Raw genomic sequence first — 8,929 nt, 5'->3', positions numbered from 1 at the left:
CTCTGGAATTTCGTCTGAGCATGTGACTGGGCACAGAGCTGTAGTCATGAGCCCCCTGGCACCGTCATGGCCAGCACGAGCCCTGCCCGGCCCTTCTCTGCCAGCCGGTTTGTGACCAATGAGGGGTGATTTCTGAGAAAGGGGGGATTTCCCAGGTCACACCAGGCCCTGGGCCCCAACTCAGCAGTTCCTGGCATGGACCTGGGTCAGGGACACAAAGCCAGGAAGTCCAGATTCTAATAATTTTTTTTTTTTGGCCAGTCCTAGAGCTTGAACTCTGGGCCTGGGCGCTGTCCCTGAGCTTCTTTGGCTCAAGGCTAGCACTCTACCACTTGAGCCACAGCGCCACTTCTGGCTTTTTCTGAGTGCCTCGGGCTGGCTTTGAACCCCAGTCCTCAATCTCATCCTCCTGAGTAGCTAGGTTTACAGGCGTGAGCCACCATTCCCAGCTCCAGATTCTAATTTGTCATGTGCTTTTGCTCTAGTACTAATATCCGAGACATCCTATAATTTTACACTTCGGGTATTCGCTACATGTAATCCTTCACCTGGAGTTAGACTTCAGGAATCACTCTAATTTTCCGGAATGCCACGCAATGCTGCAGTATACATATTGGCATACAATCGATCTCTCACATTTTTTTTTTTGGCGGTTCTGGAGTTTGAACTCGGACTTGGCCCTGATAGGCAGGGACCTCACCGCCTGGGCCATACCTCCACCCTTTGCACACTCTGGAGGTTCCTGGGAACAGCTTGGTCCGGTCAAAGGGCCTACATACATCCAAAGTCATTCCTGGTATGTGCTTGAAACAATTCTACAGGAAAAGGTAGTAAAGTTGACATTTCCAGTGACAACTTTTGATTCCAGCAGGCACAAATCATTATTTAAACATTGTCCTCAAGTTTCAACAGTGGTTCCTACTTCAACAGCCGTGTCTTGAAAACGCAATGCATTCTTGTCCTTACTCAAATTATTCCAGGCTATGGAAGAGAGAAGAAAGAAAAAGAAAGCCATGTGAGCATATTGTAATTGCAGCCTGTGTAATGATCCAAATGTAGATAACAACTTAAATTTGTATTTTATATTCAGAACAGAAGCTCCATTTGAAAGTCCTTTGATACTATGTATGGTACTTTGAATATCCTTAAAAGACAAGATGTCTCCGTGGTGATTTCTCCTCACAGTTCCTAAAGAAGTTCGGCGGTTCTAGCTGTCACTGAATTAACGACAGTGACGTTGGCATTTTCACAGAAGCTGAAGTAAAGGCATCTTCCCCCTCCTTGTCAAACCCCTGGCAGAAACGCATAAAGAGGAGCACGTTGTAAAATGTGGCAGCATCAGAAGGCGAATTTGTTTCAGCGAGAGAAAGTGCCAAGCCTTTGATGATCTAGCAAATGCAGAAATCCCTGAGGAAAAGGAACATTTCTCTGGCTCCAGGTTAATCTACAGTAGGATGGTATGTGGTCAGAACCCTCAATGCCGTTTGCCCCTTAGGAGATGAGGGGTGGGGTTTTACGAGGCCTGACCTGCCGGGATGCACACGGACACGTTGGCAGCTGCCTGAGAAGACCCGAAGAGCCGAGCTGCGGCTCTGGGAGGCGGGGCAGCTCTGTTACCTGGACCATGACGGCGTAGGCTCCGCACAGCACCCTGGACAACTGGACGGCCACCCAGACGAGGCACACGATGACTTGAAGCCCGCTGAGGCCGATGAGGACGCAGAAGAGACGATGTTCCACTCCACCACGTGTGCAGGTTCCAGACACAGCCCCGCTCGCTGGAGTCTGTAAGGAAACTGAGGCGGGGGGGGGGGGTCAGCAACGAGGCCCCGTGCTTGATCTGGGGGGATACTTGGGAAATTAGTCCAGGTTACAAGGAGGAGGGGAATGGGAAAAGGCCACTAATGCGGGAACATAGACGTGCTAAGCGCTGCGATCACAGACGGCCTGGGCACACTGCTGGCAAGACAGACAGGGTTCGATGGTAGTGAAGGTGGCGCGGGTCAGGACGTCGGTAGGACATGCCGGTGTCACACGGCAGCATGGCCGCCGCAGGCCCTTGTGCCGGAGTCCTGCCTTGTCAGGGAGGGAGGTGGCCTGTCCTGCACGGACAACCCCACCATGGCAAAGTCGCAGACAAATTCTGCTGGAAACATCCCGGCTGTGTCCCCAAGGCCTCAAACCCTGACACGGATAAGCTGGACGGCCGGATGGCCGAGCCCCGGGCTCCGCGGGGTTGGAGGTTTAGGAGGTGGAGGCAGAGCTGGAGCCAGGGAAGGGGCTCCGGGGTAGGAATTCGACTCTTCCCATCTCAAAAGCAGGCCGAGACCCACCAGGGCTGCCTGTGGCTGAGTCGGCCCTGCCCACGGGCCCGGACGCTTCCTACGGGACAGAGACTCTGTGCAAACCCCCTCCCCAGCCAGGCTCTCCAGGCTGGCGGGGCCCTTACTGCCCTGCAGTGTCCTCCAAGGTGTAGCCCCAGCCTCCGTGGGTGCGGCAGTACGGGCCCTGGACAAGTCCCACAGCTGAGATGACCAGGCAGTACCCAGAGGAGGCCGCCCCGAGGGCCGCAAAGATGACGGACAGCAGGGTCTAGAGGGACATGAAGGGGTCAGGGCCTAGCCCGGGACGGACACTTCCTTCTCCCAGCCGTCCACGTCCACCTCAGCCTCAGTCACACCACACACCACAGGGAAAACAACCCATGCCCATCTTCACTGGGATTTGAACTCGGGGACCTTTGTTTGCTAGGCAAGTACTTGAGCCATACCGCCAGGCCTTTGTCTTGTGGGGGGCTGGCCCCCAGCATTGATCCTGTACCTCCTGTGTAGCTGGGAACACACCTGGTGAATCTCACTAACTTTCGTCTGGACTAGCCTCCAGCCGTCACCCTCCGGATCTCTGCCTCCTGTGTAGGTGGGGTTCCAGGCATGAGCCAAGAGAGCCGGCTGGCTCTTCAAATGCATCTTTAGAATGACATGCTGGTTGCCATTGCAGAGAGGAAACTAGGCAGTTACCTACATTTTCCCCTTTTGTTCTGTAATTTTGGTGTCGGGATCAACCCACCCAAGGCCCTCCCTGGGAAGGGCCATTCTCTAAGCAGTGGCGAGCCTCGGCCTCTGCTTTGCGTCCGTGAAGCCGGCGTCTTACCAGGTCTTAGCCTGGGCGGTCATCCTCACAGTCATGGGCGGAGGGGGGGTGGGGAATGGCTGCGTTGGGTCTGCGAGCGCCGTGCCTGGGCAGACAGGCACAGGGAGCAGCACAGGGCAGGCCAGGTGACCTTGGTCCCTGCCCCAGTTCAGGGTGTCCTTCAGATCCAGGCCCACACAGCTGCCCTTTCTGTTTTGCAATTAGCAAACAACGTTCGGAGCAGGGCTGGGAGACTGTGTCCCAGTCTCTTTCCTAAACCTTTCCTCAGGGACCCGAAGTCTGTTCTGGCCTGCGCCCAAACAACTGGAGTATCATGAACTCTGAAAGTCTTGATCCCAGAAATAGCCACATTTCATGTGTTACCGCCTTCCAATTAATATCCAAGATACATGCTTTTCATTCAAGAGAATAACATTTTTATAAGAATAACTTGAAGGCGGGCACAGTGGCTCACACTTGTAATGCTAGTTACTTGGGAAAGCAGGTAGAGGTCAAGGGAAGTGCACAGGGAGTTGGACGGGATGTTGTATCTGTGTGCCGCTGGGGCGGGGATGGACGGTCAAGGGGGCCCGTGAGGGGCTGGGTGCTCATGCAATGCCAGGAGCCAGGCAGCACTCGCGGCTGAAGGGAACACAGCAGAAGGATCTGCCCAGTGGGGCCTTCTGGTAACTTCTGCTTCCCCAGAGAAACAGGAAGCGGAGAGAGGGTGTTGAAGGCAGAGAGAAAAGCACAGACAGACAGGAGGAGCAGAGAGGGCAGCCCCCCTCCCCGCCCCGTTCCTCCTGGCACTCCGGATGACATTTCTGCTCTTGTTTTTGTTGTTGTTGTTGTTTTTAGTCTAGTTTCTGCGGGTGAAAGAAATCACGGGCATTTGTCTTTGTGAGTCTGCCTTATTCGGCCAACATCCTTCCGTGTCCTGGCAAATGACACAACACTCTTTACGTACCACCTTTGTGTTCTTTCGCTTCTAGCAAGGACTTGTTTCAGCAAAACCATGGCCAGTAACTCTGAGCGGGAGAGGGTGAGCTTGTGGCGTGGCGTGGCGTGGCGTGTTCCCGGCCCTCTCGCAGGCACTCTGGCTGCCTGGGGGAGGGGCAGGGCTGGGGATTTGGGGCCAGAGCGATTTCCTGGATGGTCAGGTGGGAATGGGGTTGGGGAAGGGCTGTGCGTGACAGCTCCTCCCCCTAGTCTAGGCCGGTCGGTCCTCAATGCTGGTTTTATACCACAGCTGCGTAGTGATGGAGCCTGGGGCAGGGGAGGGTGGGGGGGAGATAATGGATGACCAGCTTCCATTTGGAAGACTTCCAGCAAAGCCACAATAGCAAAGGAAGAGAGGATAGCCAGCCATGACCTGGGATGAAAGTTGAGGAAAGAGCAGTGGACAGTTTCTTCGCCTTTGGTCATCTCCTTCGTAAAACTATGGAATGAAGCTCTTTCCAGAGAACACAAACATTTGCTTCATTTCACTCCTAAGAAAGCAGCCCGAACCTGACCAAAGAGGACATGTCCCCGCAGTGGGCCCGGCGTCCCCCAGAGGACCGCGACGAGCCACGGGGCTTCCCACCTTCCTGTCCTCCAGAGGGCCGGGCGGGAACTCCACAGGATTCATGCTGCCAGGTGCGGTGCCAGCTGGAAACAGGGAGAGCACCACCTAAAAGAGCCTCGGTGTACGGCCCCCAGCCCATCTGCCACCCGGCGCCAGCCCCAGGGCTGCGGGGAAGGAGGAAGACTCCGAAATACGTTCATCAAAAAAGCAGCAGCTGCAAAGATTAGAAGAAAGAGAGCCGCAGAGGGCGTCTTAGGAGAGAACTTCCCCTGAAAGCTCCAGGCAGATGGACTTACCGCTCCCCTCCACCCCCGCCCCGGCCAAGGACACAGAGTCCTGGTCAGGACGAGGCTGGGGACCCCATGGGAGGCAGTATTTGCCTAAAAGTGCACTGGACAGCAGCGGCGCACAGCTGTGCAAACACGGACACTGTGTTTTGTGTTTATCTCCTGTCCCCAAAGGCCGGGAGAGGGTAGGTTTCTCTCTAACGTCTGCCGTATTGATCTGTAGACCAAATGCCTACACAGGCCTATTTAGAACCCCCGACCTCCGCCCCTGCCGTGCTCCTTAGGTGGCTGGAACAACCTCTCTGGTCATTCCTGTCCGCCCAGCCCTTGTGGTCTAGAGAGGCCATTTGTTAATTCAGACTTCTCCGGGCAAGCACTGAGGGACTGTACCCAGACGTCTCAACACTCAACACTTGTACCCAGTCGAGGCAGCAAACGTGTCTGGCAGCCGCCCGCAGCACGGGATGTCCAGTGCTCGCCTCCGGCCCGGTGAGGGCCGGGCAGCCCGGGGCAGCGCTTGGTGGGATCTCCGATTGAGGAGCCAGCCGAGGGACCACGGCAGGCCCAAGGGGCCAGTGCCGTCCAGGGAGCCCGGCCGGGCCTTGTTTGAGAGACCGCCGTGCCAGCACGAATCCAGACAGTGTTGGGGCGGCCTCGTTAATTTGGGGCGCTGACGGGGAGGCGCAGGAGTTCTAGAATGTAGGAGCACTTGCTCTGAAAGGCGTGAGGCAAGCGAGGAGGAGGAGGAGGAAGAGGAGGAGGAAGAGGAGGAGGAGGAGGAGGAGGGAACCAGCCGCGGTGAGGAAATGGGAAGGCCCTCTGCACTGGAGCTCAAACGCTCTGCAGTGTTGCTGCCACTTCCCTGATGCAAGAGATGGGTTGGGAGGAAGAGTGCCTGGGTGTGATCCCCTTCCCTCGTGCTGGGGTGACCACCCCCCCGAACTCACAGTGGAAAGCCGGCTCTTCCCAAACAGCCTGGAAGGACAGAGCTGGAGCATGGCCAAGGGTCCCACAGGGTGTCCCAGGAACTTTTTTCTCAAGGGAGTGCCCCGGGGGGCTGTGCTGTGGAACTTGAGGGAAGCGTCGAGGGGCCAGGGGAGATGCATGCAGGGCAGAGGGAAACCATCGGGGTGTTTCCACCATCGGGGGGGGGGGGGGGATCTCCCACCAGCCAGGCCAGCTTCACCAGAGAAAGATCCAGATGCGGGCTCCCTCCGGAGGCCCTGTACTGCCCCCTGCTGGCCAAGCTCTGCACCTCCGGCTGGCAGAGGGAAGCAGAAAGATGACATGGCGCATTCTAGGCTGACAGGCAGCACCCCCCCCGCGTCCCCCCGCCCCGTGTCCGTGTCTAGGGGCCCAGCTGGCGAGGCCCAGATAGGAGAGAGACGTGCTGGTCACTGTGGTCTGTGGACTGCAGGGGAAGGACATGGAGAGGCTCCACCGCCCCGGCTCTGTTGCGGTCACAGCTAGATGGTTTGCAAAGAAAAATGTTTCCGTGGCTTCTGGTTCTGGAATCCCAGGGAGTCCACAGCCCCCTTCCCCCCAGCAGAAGCTGGAGGTGCAGGAGAGCAGGCCGGGTGCAGTCAGACAGCACAAACACGATCTCGGGGCAGAGGCCCCCTCCCCCACGGACCCCACCCCACCAACGCAGGACTGTAGCCCTTGTTCTAAATAGTCCCTGTGAGCTCACCTCATCTTTCTTCTACCCAGAGACTGTTAGGCTTGTTTCTTTGTCTAGCGCCCGTCCCGGGGCCGGGGGAGGGGGGTGGGACTCAGGGCCTTGCGCTCTCACTTGCTTTCCCTCAAAGCTGCCGCCCTGCCCCGCGTGCCGCAGACCACCCCAGAGCGAGAGGCGGTGTGCCGACCACCCGTGCCCCCCGCCGCCCCACTAGGGTGGTGCCTGCCACTCACTCTCAGACCGACACGCTCACATTCCGTGTGTGAGCAGACTCTGTAAGACCCAGAACATTCTGTGCCGTTGGCCTAGAATGAAGTCCAGCAGTCTGCCAGCCGTGTGGTTCCGGTGAGTGGCCCAGGCTAACTGTCCCCTGGGCCCAGCGCCATCCTTGCGCCTCTTGGTCACCTGATATTGCTGCTTCACTGGAGACGCTTCCTGGGCTCCTCACGGGGCGATGTCTCCCCTGATGTGCAGCCCCAATGGAGCTGCCCTTCACCCCCAGCTCTTTCCTCCCAGAAGCTCCAAGTCAGAACCGAGTCACCTGTCCTCAGACCCCCCGTCTGTCCGTCCTCTTCATGAGGCCGAGCACTGGGTGGCAAGTTTTCTTCTCTGTATCCACATCAAGGATCCGGGTAGAGGAACACGGGCCTGACAGTCGCTCTGCTGCTGGAGCCACACTGTGACCCCCCTTTTTGCACTGCTATGAGATAGGGTCTCACACCCCGCCCCCCGCCAGCCTGGACTGTGATCCTCCTCTGTACATTTCCTGCTGTAACGGGATGGCAGGTGTGTATCACCATGCTGAGATTTCTCTGTGGAGATGAGGTTCTAAGTAGCCGGGATTACAGGTGTGAGCCGCTGGTGTCCTGGACCTTTCGGGATTTTTTGTTGTTGTTGTTGGTCGTGGGGCCTGAACTCTGGGTCTGGGCGCTGTCCCTCAGCTCTTCAGCTCAAGGCTAGCACTCTACCACTGGAGCCACAGCGCCACTTCCGGCTTTTTCTGCTTATGTGGTGCTGAGGAATCGAACCCAGGACCTCAGGCATGCAGGCGAGCACTCTACCACTGAGCCGCCTTCCCAGCCCCACGTCCTGGATTCTTCATCGGGATTGTGCTTCCTCCTGTGCATGTCTAACTGCACCAGTGGCTCTTAAAAGAGTCAGCCCAAGATGGGGCCGGTCAGCTCCTGAGCGTGGCCGACGCCACGTGCCCGCCCTGAGCAGCGTTCTCACCTACCTTACCTCATCCCGACACCTTATCTCCTCCGGCCAAACAAAGGAGGAAAGCGACACAGAGACGCTGAGGAACTTGCTTAGGGTAACACAACTAGAGCATGGGGGGGGGCTGGGCTCACAGGGCCTCACTGAGCCCTCCCCACGAGGACTGGGGTGCCCAGCAGGCAGCCAGCCCCCCAGAGCTCCCAGATTGCCCTCCTCCCCCCCACCCATGCGGGCTTCTCACTCTGGGAACGCCAAGCGTTTTGTAAACATGATCTCATCCCCACAACACAGACGTTTTCAAACAAGTGAGTTAATGTTTGCAGAAGGTCCTTGAGCTCCAAAGATGGCCCAGCATGAACACACGGGCATTGTCCAGCAGCTGTCCCGCGGGCCTCCAGCAGGACTGGAGTCAGGCCCTGCAGAGCCACCTCTGCCTGAGGGTGGACGGGGTCTGAGAAGCAGCCGGGCCGCAGGGGTCCCCTGGTGACCGGTCTGTGGGTGCCTCCTGCCAGGCAGGCTGGAGAGAGGCCTACGGCCTGGAATGGTGTGCAGATGAGCAGCCACAGCCACCGTGGGCCACAGAACACCCCCAGAGGAGATTCTAGAAAGCGCCCCTTGGAGCACGGTCGTGCGGCCCATCGGAATCGTCGGAAGAGCTTCAGAGCCAGAGCACGCAGAGACGCCACCGCAGCCAAGTCAGACTTCCAGCCACAGGGATTTAGATGTGACCAGGTGATCTGGGCCGGCCAGCCCTCTTCCTGCCACACGGATGCGAGGCTCTTACTCTTCCGCCCTTCCGGAAGAGCCTTGCCCAGGTTAAGAACTGCGTCGTTCATTAGTGGACCCGTCTGTTCCTCAGCGGACAACACCAGCACCACGTACCACACCTTCCTCAGCCAGCTCTACCCCACTCCTCACCAGCCCTGGAGAGAGCCCCCCGCCCCCCCAGCCCGCCTTCTCCAGCCGCCCCCCCGGGGGGTGGGCAGAGCCGCACACAGGGCTCTGTCAGCAGTCGGTCTGGGGATATTTCTGAGGTGAGCACAGGGTTCA

This window comes from Dipodomys merriami, unplaced genomic scaffold, assembly GCF_024711535.1.
Source record: "Dipodomys merriami isolate MVZ:Mamm:240054 unplaced genomic scaffold, mDipMer1.0.p SCAF_367, whole genome shotgun sequence".
Taxonomy (NCBI): domain Eukaryota; kingdom Metazoa; phylum Chordata; class Mammalia; order Rodentia; family Heteromyidae; genus Dipodomys; species Dipodomys merriami.
This window is presented reverse-complemented; position numbering follows the sequence as displayed.